Source organism: Crocodylus porosus, unplaced genomic scaffold, assembly GCF_001723895.1.
Source record: "Crocodylus porosus isolate Cpor-Errol unplaced genomic scaffold, CroPor_comp1, whole genome shotgun sequence".
Lineage (NCBI taxonomy): Eukaryota > Metazoa > Chordata > Crocodylia > Crocodylidae > Crocodylus > Crocodylus porosus.
Window position 1 is genome coordinate 22,848,443 of NW_017728907.1, and position 15,029 is coordinate 22,863,471.

The following is a 15,029-nucleotide window of genomic DNA, read 5'->3' on the forward strand; positions in this document are numbered from 1 at the left end:
TTTCAAAGGAACCTGCAGTTTGCTGCCCATAATCATTTACATGCACAACTCTAAATGCACAAGCATATATGTATAAATGCACTTGTACATTTGTACATGTAGATGATATATAAACTTGCATACCATATTTTTGTACAAATTTGGGGAGGTTCTTCAGTAAAACTCCAAGGCAGTGAGTTCATGAAGAAGAGGTCTCCATGAGCACATCTTTACAAAGCACCTCTCCTTTTCCCCTCTCTCCACACTGCTGTCTGGTGAGTGGCCTGTAAAAAGACCATGAGACCTGCCTAATTAGAGTGCTGTGCCATCTGCATGGAGACTCTAAGTCTTAGACTTGATTCTGCCCTTTAGCAGTAGTTTCCATTGGCTGTGACTGTACCTGAAGCATTTTGGAGAAAAGATAATATTTGTATTATCCTCTCTTCTAACTGAATTCTGTGGGGATGGAGAAGAAAGAATCTGCCACCCCACTTTGGCTCAGTCTTGGCCTGGCTACTCTTCACCACAGCACATCCACTCCATTATTTTAAACTCTGGACTCATGGAACATTAGCTGTAGGCCCTGGGGTACCAAGGATGGCACTGCAGAAGATGCTGAGCCTCTGTTATTTATGAGGTGATCTGCACAAGGAGGGTCTTCCTAATTCACAGACCTCAAGGTTGGGTTGAAGAGGGGGAAGAAGAGATGACCAGGGCCTTTACCTTTTGTGCAGAGAACTGCCTTTGCAAGAGACTAAACTGCACAAAATCATAAATAGGGTAAAGGCAATTTTGCCTAATGTAGCCCTATTGCAATGCTGCTTCCATATCTTATGCCCTAACAAAGCTGCCATAGCATATTGTAAATTAAGCAATTAGAAACCAAAGCATCAATGTTTAATTGCTATTTCATTTTTTAAGAAAGTCAACAGAAGAGGATAAATTTTGTTAGTGGGAAATGAATTTCCAGGGTTTTCAGAAGGTGTTATAAAAAGTGCGCAATTGCTTAACATTAGCCTTTGAAATTATTTTGTATGAAGCAAAGCATTAGGAAAGGGACATTTTAAAGGCAGATTTACAACTGCTTAATGAATGGTAACTGAAGTTTTTCATTTTTAATTAAAGATCCATTCTTAATTGAAACATCTATTTTAACATTTTCACTCTGATGCATGTATTTCAGAATTTCAATTCTGTAAAGGTAGAAAATAATGTGCAGAGAGTCTGTGCAGTGTTCAGATGCCTCTGGGTTAGGGCACTTTTGTAAATAAAATGTATTATTTACATGTAACGAATACCTATCATTAGTGATTAATCTGGCAAATTGCTGAAGGGAGGAAGTTACTCAAAAACGTCTCAAAATTGTGGGTTGAGATTAAAAATGTGTCATTGTATATTTAGCAAGTATTAATGCAAACTACAACATATATAGAGATGGGGAGGATGAAAGAAATGAAATCCCACTTGGGCTAGACATGATTTTACTTTCAGAATAAGGGGACAGACATTTTGGAGGGAGAAGATGCTTCTGCTGGCCTCCCTTTTTACAAATATTCACTGCCTGTCCCTGTCAAAATGCTTCCTTTTCAACACAAACTCCCTTATGCATAAACACAAGGATGCATTTACTCCTCAAATGGCAGCCCAGTGCCTCTGTTGCTAAACCCACCTCAGTAGGGGAAAATTTCTCTCTCTTCCTTCTAGTTGATTCATTCATCCTACAGGCCAGACTGGTAAAGAGACAAGCGTGTTTGTAATGCCTGAACTGGGCAGTAGCCAGAGGCTGCTCCCGTTGCACAGCTGTGCCCTTGTTGCCTGTATCCAGGTCAGGCAGAGTCTGCCAGTCTATCTGTTTTCTCTCCTGATGCACTAAATAACTGAGTAAGGCGAGATCTGTGTCCTTCCCTCCCCAGCCTGCCCTTCCTTGGTGTTTGAATGACTGGGAAATCCCTCAACCTTCCTATTGAGCTATGCATAACTGGATAAACATGTGTTTCCTTTATACCTGTTCTCTCCTAGGGCTGGAAGTGAGCAGGATCAGGTGATTTTGCTGTTCCCAACACTTCCCAAGTAGCCCCAACAATTTCTGCGGAATTTATATAAAAATCATTAAGTCCTTAGCCTTTCTGACTGCACAGAAAACCATCCAAGTATGAGTCAGAGCCCTTCAGTCTGGTTGGAGCTGTTTATATTAGGCAAGTGCACTATTGCAAGGACAGTAATTACATTAAATTACTGGTTGCAAGACTTATCCTTGCAACTGATGAACAGTATAGCTGGGCAGTGATTGTTCTTGAAACCTCTGAGTTGGAGTGCCTACGCTCAGTATACTCTAGACAGCATTACCAGTATTTTACAGCAGGGGTGTCAAATGTAGGGTCCGTGAACCAGATATAGCCTGCAGTGCCATGTTTTCTGGCCTGGGGGGCTCCCATTGGGACTGGGAATTGGGGGGCAGGCTGAGCAGTGGTGGGGCCCACCACCAAAATTCCAGGTACAGAGCCCTGTTGGGGATGTGTCAGCAGTAAGGGAGTGAGTGACAGCTGCATTAGCACCTACTGCCACTGTTGCTATGTCTAGATTCAGGCTACATAGAGCCCTGGGGTTCAGATCCAGCCCACAAGGAGGGGTTTGACATACCTGCTCTACAGCACTGCAGGAGGTAGCTGGTTGCAGTGCCTGTGTGTTTCTGTCATCATTTTTTTGGGTAAAATATAATGCACTATTGTAGGCGAATATGAGATAATGATTTGCTCTAAGGTGCTGCATCAAATCAATTGCTCTAACAGTTACACAAGTTGTATGGATATGTTTTTTAAAGGAGTTAGAGATGCTAGATATTACACCCAATAGTTTGTAGCAATGATGTTTTTCTAATGTAGGTGGGCCCCGTATGTCCATAGCAGTTTCAATGTTTAAATCTGAGAGGTGTGAATTGTCCCTTTCATATTGACAGATTGTTAGATCTGAAACCTAATTATGTCTTTTCCCCATGTAAGATATTTAGAGATGTCTTGAATTTAGTCACTGAACACAATCAAATAAGAGGGGATGAAAACTCTGCTCTCCCCTTTCTAGAGAATCGTTTGTTGCCCTTCACTTGAGGTATGTTTTATTTTTTTTTATAACAACCTGCTATTTGCTGGCTGACTTTTGCACAATGCTAGTTTTGTACTGGACAGTAGGGACAGTCATTCTAGAACATAGTTTCCAATACAGCAGTGATTCTCAGACCTTGGCTTCCAAGCCACAATGGAATTATCACCTGTCTCTTCACAGAAAATTTTATCAAGGTTTGGGTTTTTCGTTTGTTTTCACATACACTCGTCATGTCTTTTCTGAAGTCATCAGTAATGCAATATATGTGCCATCTATCTCTGGTGGACTGTACAAATGTTAACTAATGTGTCAGCTTGCTTTCTTTTGAACTGGAGTGCACTTGATGTGTTTCACTTAGAGGTGTGTCCCTTGCTTTATGCTGTATATTCGTTCCTGGAAAGTGGCGCATAACTTGAATTCACATAAAGGGAACCCACTCTACAAAGTAAGAAATAGGGATACGTTCCAAGACCTCGACTGTACTGACCCCCAGGCCCATTTCTACCACTTTTACAAGACAATTTTGGTGCTCGCCAACACCAGACAGTACACATAAGCACTATCATAGTGGAGATGGCAACTACAGAAACACATCGCAGTCAACAAGGGAGGAGCACAGATCCACACAAGAGACTGTATTTTGGTGTGCGTCATTCCCACAATGCACTGCACAAAGTAGCTGACCGCAGGCTTCCACCACACTGATCACGAGAGTGAATTTACCTCACATGTAACAGTTTTTTGGTATCAAAAGGGTCACTGCGTAAGAGTGAATTCGCACATACAGAACCCGCATAAAGCAAGGGAAAGCTTTATGTTGTGGTGGCTTTTTGGCTAACACTGACTGCTCAAGAGGTCCCTTGCCCACTAGGAGACTGTCACTGCAACAGGGCACTGCATAGTCCCACAGCTCTCTATGCCTTGCTTCTAGCTCATTGGTCTCACTTTGGGAAGATGGAGAATCTCTGTCCCTGGTCAACATAGGGGAGAACATGTAAATAAGAATGAAGTAATTGAGGTATCTTGGCCTTGGCCCATTATCATGATTTTGAAGCCTGGAATTGGGGACCTTGAACTAGTCCTAGAATCAGATGCACTTAGGGGATGCGTTCCTTCTGCTCTGCATGAGACCTACCGCATCCAGAAATGGCATTGCTAATTAAGTGGATGAAAAGCACTAAATATTATTGATGGTGCAGTCACCTACCCTGAAAATCTTCAAAATGAGACTGGACAGTCACCTTGCTGGGGTCACTTAACCCCAGTTGTCTTTTCCTGCCTCGTGCAGGGGGACCGGACCCGATGATCTACAAGGTCCCTGGCAGCCCCTGCCAATCTATGAATCCACGATGGTAATCCAGTGCAGATCATTTTAGAGGCAACATCCATCCAACATACTCCCCTACCTCTAATTTCCAATTTCAAAGCCTGGTAAGCATCATTTAATTAGTCATAATGTGTATTTCAGTGGCATCTATACCCCTGCCTTATCTGACCTTGAGATCCCAGTGTTGTAGGCTCAGTACACAGTCATACTCTAGCAAGAAGCAGGCTCTCCCTTGACAGCTTTCCTGCCAAAACCAACGGGGCTGACAAAGAGGGGAAGTAAGGCAACTGCTGGAGGTCACACAGCAGTCCTGACCTAATGCTCCTCACTCCTGACCCAGTGTGTGGGGCAGAGGGGATGTGTGGGGGGCACGGGAGCCCCAAGCAGCTCCTTACAGCCTGGAGCTCTGCCAGCCTGCAAGGGAAACGCCTCAGCCCCCCGATTTTTCTCCTTAAAAGGAGAATCCGGTTTTAAAGTTTGCTGGCCCATCTTTAAGTGCGTTCGCGACCCCTTCACAAATCCTTGCGACCCACTGTTGGGCTTTATGCCGCGTGGTCTCTCAGCTCCGCTCCCGGGCGGGAGGTGCCTGGCGGGCCTGGGGCTCCTTCCCCTACTGTGCGCTGCCCCGCGCGCTCCTGGCAGGCGCCGTCCCCGCGGCAGCCCCGCTCCACGTCCGGACGCCGCCTCCTTGCTGCGGGAAACACTGGAGGGAGCCACCTCAGGTTGGGGGCCGAGGGCAGCAGGAGGGAGCTGCAGAAGGGCGGGAGAGGGAGGGGGCAGCTCAGGCGCTCCCCGCCTGCCGGAGCGGCCCCGCCCCTCCCTTCCCCTCCCCTCCCCCGGCGTGGCCACTCCCCCTGCTCCCCGGAGAGGCCGCCCAGCGCCGGGGCTGCCGCTGCCGCCGTGAGAGGAACGGAGCAGAGCGGACCGGACGCGGGCTGCAGCCGCTGCCTCCCCTCCCGCCCCGCGCAGCCCGAGCTCCGGCCCTCCCGCAGCCCTGGGACGGGGGGGACCCGGGCGGGAGGAGGAGGAGGAGCAGCAGCAGCGCGGCGGAGGTGAGTGCAGCCCCGCATCCCCGCTGCTCTACGCGGGGAGGCCTGCGGGGAGCCGGGATGCAGGCGGAGGGGCAGGGATGCTGCGGGGAGGCCTGGGCTCGGATCGGCCCCTTGCACTTCTCCAGCTGCCCCCCTCCCCCCAGCCAAGTTGGGCTCGGGGGAGAGGAGGGGCGGGCTCCCCGGGGGCTGCTGAGCTTTGTGACTGCTGGTTTCGGGGCATCTGCCCCCCCTCCCCAAGGTTGCCCCTGACCTCGCTGGCAGGGCGATGGCACGGGGAGCAGACCTTGCCTTCCTCCTCTGCAGTTTCCAAAGCGCAGCCCTTCTTCCTAGGCTCCAGGGACAGCTTTAAATTGCGGGCTTGAAAACAACCACCAATAAAATAAAATAATTGCTCTTTTGGGTCTATTTTTTTTAAACTGGTCATTTAAAAAAAATTAAAATAAATCGGAGTTCTGTTTGAATTGTAGCCTGCCCTTATAAAGGTCCTGGCAGCAGCCGTGAATCTAGACTGGAGTAAGATATTAATATCCTGTGCGTTTTCCGAAATCCCAAGAGTTGCGCAAGAGGAATCTGGGGCTGGAGAGCTCTGACTCTCGCAGGGAACCAATGGCTGGGGAGCTCCCAAGCTGAATTTAAGGGAGGGGGAACCCTCTCCCCTTTTTTTAAGGCTTAAAAGAGAAAATGCATTGCAGCATCCAGCAGCTGTTAGCTAGCCAGCGCTGACACCATCACTGAGTTAACTGTAGATGTCAGACTGTGCTCACCCTGGTGTGATGTCAGACTCCTAATACATGGAGCAGTGGAGAATTTTGTGCTGGCTAAAGATGCTGGATGCATCTCTTGTTTGTTTGTAGAATAGGTGTGGCATGGACAAGAGGTAGCAGACCCTTTCCCCTCCTTAGTGCTGGTTCTGCTAGATAGGCGGTTCCCTTGGGACAGCAGAATAATCAGTAACTGTCTGCATGGGTACACTGCAGGCTGGTAGGAGTGGATAGTTGCCAGTTCGCTTGGAGCACAGTTGGTGCTGGCCAAGCTCCCTTCTTTATAAATAAGCCCCAATGCTACCCAAAGGGATGACCTGCAGGAGTAAAAGGGTAGTTTGCTCACAATACCTATCTGAACCTGAACTTTTTGGCCAAGGCTGTCTGCATGGATGTCAGTCATGAGTGATGTGTACACCTGGACATTGGATTCAAGACTGAGGTAAACAACTGGGTTCATCCAGAACTGTGGTCTTGATGACTGATTTCTGCTGACTTGCATACGAGGCAGTCGACTAAAAGTGAAAGGTGTTGTATTCGATTACTCAAGCCATCTGGTTTCCCTCCAGATACCTATTCCCAGTTGCTTAGAATACTGAAAAGCTGATTAAACTATTCTTGTGCTCTGCTTAGATTAAAAATTTGTGCATATTTTGTTTTGTATGCCTAGGTATTTTATAAAGGCTGTAAGACATGTCCTAACTATGGCTCTAAGATTTGCCCCATGCACAGGTAGTTGAAGTTTGGCCTTTAGTGCTGTGCGCAAGGTAGAGTGATGTTGGAGATGATTTCTTACCTTTGTTTTGTCATCTTGTCAAATTAGGCAACATGACTGACTTTGTGAGATACCAAAAGAGCGTTATTGCAGACTCTGCTACCCTTGTTATTGTAGCTTCTTATAGAGTCTTCAGTCATATATTGCTTTGGGTTTTGGTTTTGCTGTTTTCTTTAATTAAGACTTCGGAATGATGTACAATAATTGGTCTGTCCTTGCTTGAACAGCATCTAAAATAGTCTTAGGAGGTATTTAATATGTTGATTTACTTCCAAAAGGCACATACATGGACGAACAGTGTCAGAAATAAGGCATGCTTATTTTGGGGTGGGAAAGGAGGAGGAGTTTTGCATCAGTGTTGTGAAAGCTGTAATTTACAAGTATGACGTCAGAGATGTGAAAGATAAGCTTTTATGTGACATGAAATCTAAATTACAGCTTTGTTTTTATATCCAATAATTTATTTTGAAAAGCTTTGTTGTTCACTTAATAGCGTATGTTATAGTTGCAACAAGATACAACAGGATGTGTTTTTGTTGTGCAATAATGCTGAGTGGTTTTACCCTGTGTCTCAGCCTACGCTGGGTGTGAGGTTATTACACATTGTCTACCCACCATGTTGTGTCTAGTACAGTACCCAACTATGAAGCATTGTCCAAGTGTTAAAATGTTGCTTTCATGTGACATATCATTTGGTTCATACTGTTTTTTCAAATATGTGGTGTTGCCAAAAGCAAGCATCTTCTATTAATCTATGCTGCAGAGAGTTGCTTAGGTGTTTAAGGGTAATATTTGTTGTACAGTCAGATTAACAAAGGTTAATGAATATTTACCATTGAGATGTGTGCAGCATTTTAGTGCTGTGTATTTTCCAAATACATATTTGAAGTGGCATTGTAACATATTAAAACTATTTTCAACAAACTTCTATACTTTTTTTCTTGTTTTGTTTTATTAGTGATCTTGTGTTCTAGTAGCGTTCTTAAATGTGTTATCTCTTGCATGTGCTTAGCACTTTTAGTGTGTGGTCCAGAGGGTTTTCAGTCTAAACCCAGTCATATAAAAGTTGTTCAGTAGCTGCAGAGCTCTGAGCATGGTTGATTTCACTGGAGCTCCAAGTAGGTACATGCATATCTCAATGCAGGACTGGTGCCTAAGAAGGGAAGAAATAAAACCCATAGCATTTTTAATACACATTAACTGTACCTGGCAGCCCTTCAGCTTATCCATTATTTGTTGGCCAGTCTCTTGTAGTTGTTTCAGAAGTGGTAGGTAGAAGGAAAGATTTGAAGAAGTCATCTTACGGGTCAGCTTGGGGAAGAAGATTGGGAGTAGAGTGGAAGAAGACGCGAACATCTTTGTGGGAGTACTGGACAGTGAAAGCAAGCTGCTTTGGAACAGAAGAAAGCTGACTTCATAAAAGACCATAGCGACTGAATGAGGAAAGACAAGTGTGAATGGCCCCCATCTCCTAGACCTGCGTAATGGAAAATGGAAACTTTATGCATAGAGCTGTGGAGCAAGGACAATCTTTTGTTTATGTGCTTGTACACTGCTGGACTCAGTGGGGTCCTGGTCTATATCTGGAACTCTTAAGCATTACATATCCTAGTAGCAGTCGTGTTAGGATCCCTACTCCATGTGAATTTAGAAGTAAAAAAATCTTTTTTTCTGCAGAGAACCTATAATCTAAAAATACAAGAACTGTTATTACTATATGAGGTGGTGTAATTTCTTTGTTGGGGGAAGGGAGTGGCTTTTCTGTTACCAGTAAGAAGCAGTTTCATGTAGATCTTCATCATGACATAGGGCCCAATCTACTCCTTTTAAAATTAATTGGCATTTTGCCTTTGACTTCAATGGAAGTAGGATATAGCCTGTGTTGTCACTGTTCCCTGCATCTGAACTTCCTTTAGCATAAGATAATGGAACAGTGTTATATTTGGAAGTAAGCTAAAAAGGGAAGAAAAAGGGTGGATGTACTCAAGCAAAGTGTACTGCTGTTTCTTGCCTTGTTGTGTCTTCTTTCTGAAGTATCTCGTCTGAGAAGTGCAGTCCTATGTAAGTGAGTGCCACTACTATGGGATATTACCGACATCTGCGGTTGTATTATAGTGTATTGATTCATTATCTATGTTGGGATTATGTTGTATACCAAGTGCACTGATTTCGACATGGGCAGGTGCTTTCTAGCATAGGTAAAATTGTTCATTGTTGTAGGATTCTTGAGAGGGGGACGGTGAAATGCAGTGCTAATTCTTGGTACTTGTAAGAGGTTTTTCTTTGTTGGTATACATCTGTGTCAACCATGATATATTAACGGGTTAGTATTTTTCTGATTTGGTTCTGAAAAGCATACTCTTCAAATGCAACACAAGGCTTGTACAACAATATGATTGTAATGTAAGTACTTGTCATTGTGGCAGGTCTGGGGGGCATTGGCGGGAATACATTTCCTCTTAATGTTGTGCAGAGTAGTAAAATGGTTTCTAATGCAAAAGTATCTCAGACAGAGTATGTCAAGCCTTAGCATTTATGTAAAGAAGCTAACATTTGCTTTGTAAATACAGATAACAGTATACAATAAACCAAGTATACCAATCAATCATCAAGGATGCGCTTTTAGGCATTGCTCATGGTCTCTTTTATATAGTGAAAAGGTGTGTGTGTGTGTACACCTCTGTATATCTGTAGATATATATATACACACATATATAATTAGAAATAAAGTAATGAAATATCTGCAGCTACAAATTTCTTTTGTATATAGGTTTCAGTGGGTCTTTATACAAAACTGTTCAGAGTACAAAAGAATTGTTGTATGCCAAAGAGTGACTTCAGCAATTTTGTTTGAAGTTCCTGCCAAAGTAAATCTTGGTAAGGTATCTGGTGCGATGTCTTGCAGGGGTATGTTTAACAGAGTGGCAATAAAGAACTGCATTAAGCGGTTTTACATTAAGAACCATATAATCCATGGGGGAAGCGTGGCGTGGTCTCTAAAATTCTTGTTTTGCTTACGTTTCCACTTAATGTCCAAACTGTTTTAAGAAGATGTGAATTTTACCAAGTTTCATTTTATGTTCCACATCCCTCTGGGGGGAAAATCTTCTTGACTCTGGTTGGAAGAATGCCCACCATAGAGGCTGCTGTGTTGGTGATTCAGGAGTGTTATGCAGGTTTTAGTGGTTGTCTGGGTGACAGAGTTTAAACTAGATCCCTGTACTAGTGGAAACAGCAGTTATGTATGGTGAGTTAAAACAAACTTTCCTCTTCCACCCTTCTTCCTTTACCCCAAAAAAACAAAACAAAACCCTTCTTAAAGGCTATTTTGTGCAGTATTTTTGCTCTTTTCCAAAAGGGTGTGGCAGTTCTGTAAAATGATGTTCAGGGTGGGACAGTAGAAGGAGACTGGACAAATATTTTCTGCCTTTCCTTAAAATTAGGAAAGTTTCAGTAATAACACTATACAGTAGCATATGTAGGCATACTTTAAGTCTAACAGAACCCAGTAAAATAAAGTATGAAACCCCAGGTTGCTCCTTTGGATTAGCTACCACTGCATTTGTGCTACTGCCATTGCTACCATGGGAGCTGGAACTGCCTGTGTGTCGCATGCTGCTGAGTATGGAGTTGCCCTGATACACCCTCGCATGTAGCTGTATTGAGGCATTTTAAGTTTGTATGTTTCCTATCTTTGCTTCTACCGGTGATAATGATAATCCATGACCGGTGAGTAGAGAATTCATAATTATGAATTGTGTATTTAGTGGAGGAGTATTCCTAGGTCTACAAGTAGGGTGGGCACTCTCCCAAAAGGATATGTTAAGAGCCTGATCCATAACCAAGATTCTAGCCCATAAGCTGTTTATAAATACCATGGCTTCGCCTAACTTGATTCCTTGAAATCTGACTACACATCTAAAACATAAAAGGAACTACATTAACATGTGCTTCTGGGGGTAGTTTAGCTGAATTTTCCAAGTATAGGAGCAAGAAAGTTGTTTTTAAGGTCTTTTAAGGTCTAAGGACTTTTGTAGTGGTCTGCGCTTGGTGGTTTCTCCCTCATGCTCTCCAGTGGCCCTTATAATAAAAGCAAAGCAACTTTCACATCGTTAGGCACATTTTGGCATATGGATGTCTGAATTTTAGACTTAAAACTAATCAGATTTTTGTGTTCATGCAATTTTAGGACACAACGAAGGAGATGTTTCAGCATAAATGCTTAAAGAAAAGAACAGTGTGTTACTTCTGCGTTTCTTACGGTAGCAATGGCATTTGCTGTGACTGAAGTGCTTTTAGATGGCACATGAATGTTGATGTGTCACCACTGGGGACTTGGACTTGTCATGGCTCACTCTTGTATAATGAGAATTTCTTTAAACTACTTTGAATAGACATCAGAGGTGACTTTTTGGACACCTCCTTTTAGAAGTAGTTAAGAAAAGTGTGAGCCAGTGAACTAATCTGAGTAAAATAAGGTGAACGCAAACTTTTTAATGCTCACTGAGCAGCCAGTTCTGTCTGTGACATCCCCTGGAGGACCAAATTAGGCTGCTTCTTCCTTCTTATAGTCCCCATATTGAATATGCCTTTCACCTCTTCCACTAGCCCATCCTGTCTGTCCGTTCTAATGGATAGCGTTGCTGTGCAGTCAAGATGTGGCAGCAAAATTTGCCATGGCTCAGTCTTCTCTTGCCTGCTGATGTAGATATATTGACCTAAATCTATCCTTGCTGCCATGGAGTCCTGTGAAATAAGAAAGGACAAGGAGTCCTTCCTCTTGCATTTTGAGGTGTTGCGTTGAGCAACATCATGAGGGTTGCTCAGGAAGGTTCTTGGTGCTCTTCTTCCAGGTGGTATTCTTTCTCTTCCTGGTATAATGTGGATATATGCGACTCAGTAAGTTGTGCTTTGGTGAAGATTTGACAGAGTTCCTAGGAGCAATAGGGGGATAGCATTGTCTTACGTGAGTCTTTGTTTTTAACGGTAGTCCAAAATGAAGAACCTAAAACTGCTGAGTATCCCAAAGTAAATAATCTTGAGAAAAAGAAGTTCAGATGCCGCCTTTTCTGCTTTGGGATGAAGCTCTGGAGTTCTGTCCATTTCCCCTATTACAAAAGTTGATTAGGTGTTCTTCAGTGGTAGTCTCAAGACTTTTTTTTTCAGTTCTAGGGGAATGTTTTTGTATTATCTGTATTTTTTTTCCCTTTGGACTTTATCTTAGAATCTAATTGTGCTTGTTATCTGTATCTTGTAATGTATATAGTTAGCTTATTGCCTGACCTTTGACTGTGGGTTCCTATAAATTAAAGGTGTCTACCAAATGCTAGTAAACCCAACCTCTGAACTTCCCAGTAAATAAATGGTGAAGAGCATTGGGTTTTTTGTTTGTTTGTTTTTTTTGCTGTACTCAAACCCCAAACCAAATGGGTCAAATTGCTTGTGCTCTGTCTTGGTTGTGTCAGGATGTATGTCTTCAAGATAAGGAGACCCTAATGGTTTTTCGGGGCTTCCCCTCTGTTTGCCTCTACAGTAAATTGCTTTGTTTCTCCCTGAAGTATCAACCAAAGAAACTGATTGTTTAAGGGAAGGGGGAGCTTTTGCCTTCCTTTGCCATCCTAATCAAAGTGGTTTACTTAGAAGCATGATAGTAAGACTTTTTTCTTCCCACATGTCCATCTCTCCTGATTGCAGATTACTGTCTCAAATCCTCATGTTTCACCTAGCAGAAATGTCCTAGGAAAGCTTTGGAAAATAAAACAGCTTGTCTGCATGTTCTGGAACGGATTGCTCCAGCGAAGGAACACGAGACAGCCCTGGGTGAACACGTCAGCAGCAGGGAGTGAATCTGTTATATCCAATGAAAACAGACAGGCTCCATCAAAGTGACAGAGGACCAAAGACTGATCCAAGACTAATGGGCAGATTATGATGATTGTCAGTTTAGAGAGTAGTGTTTTTTCCCATGACAGAAGCTGGCTCTGGTATGTATCTTTCTGTAACTGTAATATTTTGCGTGCTCAAAATGTTAGCATAAGGGGAATGGTCCTTGAGTCAAAGAACAGCAAAATCTCTAATATAGTTAGAAGAATAAATCTCAATCTCGTGGAGATAAATGAACTCTGGTACGTATAGTCTTGTATGCAGGGTGGGACTTTCAAAGAGGCCTAAGGGAATGTGACCTAACAAGCCGTTATGTTTAGCCGACTGAAGGATGGGATTTCCTAAGGACTTGCTAACCTTCAACTGGTGATTGGGTGTTACGGAGCTTAAGTTGTTTTAGCACGCAAGCTGTGCACATAAGTATGTGTTGGGGGGTGGTGGGGGAGGTGGACAGGAAAGTTGTAACTAGAAAGGGGATGGAAAGGTCACCAGTTTGTGAACAGAACTGCATGTAAGGTCAGGGGAATTGAGCCTTCCTGCCCATGTGGCAAATTGTCCCAGAGATTTGTTGCTGAGGCAGTCAAAAATGACTGGGAAAGTGGGTTACAGAGCACATCTTAATCTGTGAATAGCTTAATGAAGAAGTAGACTACCTCATTAGCCAGTGGTCCAGGGCAGCTGTTGACTTTCCAGTGTCTACTTCTTGCCATATTATGTAGAATAAATGTGATTACCACTACTATAATTTTGCTTAACTCTAGTGTAGTAGGTTGGGAATACTGTGGGCTCCCTCCCAACAAAAATTGGTGAGGTTTATAATTTTCCAGAGGGCAGTTTAGAGTGTTCCATTTCTGTTTATCCTGAGTGAAATCATGAGTTAAAGGTAGCACACACAGCAGTATTGGTGACTGCTTTCCAATGATTCATTCATGCAATGTGTGTTGTTAAGAGTGGTTGTCTATACAGAGTTGGTTCCACTAGGCGCAGATTACTGGTTTCTATGTAGGTCAGTAAACATTGTGTACTCTATGTAACTCTTGTAGTTAAATAGACTTCTCTGTTAATCAAATAATTTAAGTGGTAGTTACACTTAGCATAGTCCAGGAACATATACAGACTCTTGTTCCACATAAATGAAATGTTTTAGCTTTGGAAGAGGACTTCAGGATTTGGCTTGGACTTTGAGGGCAGCCCTGAGCAGAGGATGAGACCTCTGTACCATGCCAGGAAGAGGACCTGACGGGATGATGACTCACCCTTCCTATATGCTCCTTATTCCTGGGAGGTAGTAATTTACTACTGGCCTGTATCAGCAGAAAATAGGTAGCCACCCTGCGCTGGCTCAGCTACTCTGGTTAGAGTAGTTAAAACGGGTGGGATCCAAGTGTAGCTCATTCTTTGCCCCTCTTAACTCAGTTCCTACCTACTTGGACCAAAATCCAGGCCTCCCACAAAAAGTTGTAAGAGAGGATCCTTACAGCTTCATGCAGGCATATAGTCTAAATCACAATAGAGTCCTCAGATCAAACCGTTGTTAAGGGTTATTTTTTTTCTGAGCATGGTTTGCAGGATTTGTCCTTTGGCCTACAGTAATTTCAGATTACCTTGACCCAACTATAAACTGATAGGTAGATAAATAGAGAAGCTAGTCCAAGTGACTGACTAAAATTTAGTATTGGTTTGGATGCTAATGAGAAAATCCCTGAACTCCCCATGACTACTGGAGAATGACAGATATTTAAGCTCTACAGTCAACTCTTCTACCAAAAAAAAATATATATATATGAGGGTAAGTTATAGATCATGAATGAGAAATATCAAAGACCTGATCCTACGCACACACACGATAAATTTTGTTCATGTGAGCAGTCCCACTGATTTGAAAGGTGGAGGGAGGTGGGCAGTGTATCATAAAGAGGAATAAACTCACCAAAATAAGGTTTCATGCCCTCTTCGCTGACCTGTTGTTATCCTAGCCAAGCATACAAAGAGCTCACATGGAGTTCCCTGCTCTGGTGAACAAGTTAAGGGGCTGTGACTTGGATGACTGCACAGTCCGGTGGGTGGAGAATTGGCTGGAGGGTCACACCCAGAGAGTCGTGGTGGATGGGTTGGTTTCGACCTGGAAGGGTGTGGGCAGTGGGGTCCCGCAG

At 43.4% G+C, this 15,029-nt stretch overlaps 1 protein-coding gene across 4 annotated transcripts in view; it reads left to right on the forward strand.

The window, feature by feature from the left end:
* Window positions 1-5,292: 5,292 nt before the first annotated feature.
* Window positions 5,293-15,029, forward strand: part of CUNH1orf21 (chromosome unknown C1orf21 homolog) — a 221,005-nt gene continuing 211,268 nt past the window's right edge. Inside the window, exon 1 of one of the 4 annotated variants that reach the window (XM_019530983.1) lies at window positions 5,293-5,457. The gene's annotated coding sequence lies outside the window, so the exon portion shown is untranslated. The remainder of the gene's footprint in view (window positions 5,458-15,029) is intronic. The other 3 variants (XM_019530981.1, XM_019530985.1, XM_019530984.1) reach the window with 3 other exon arrangements.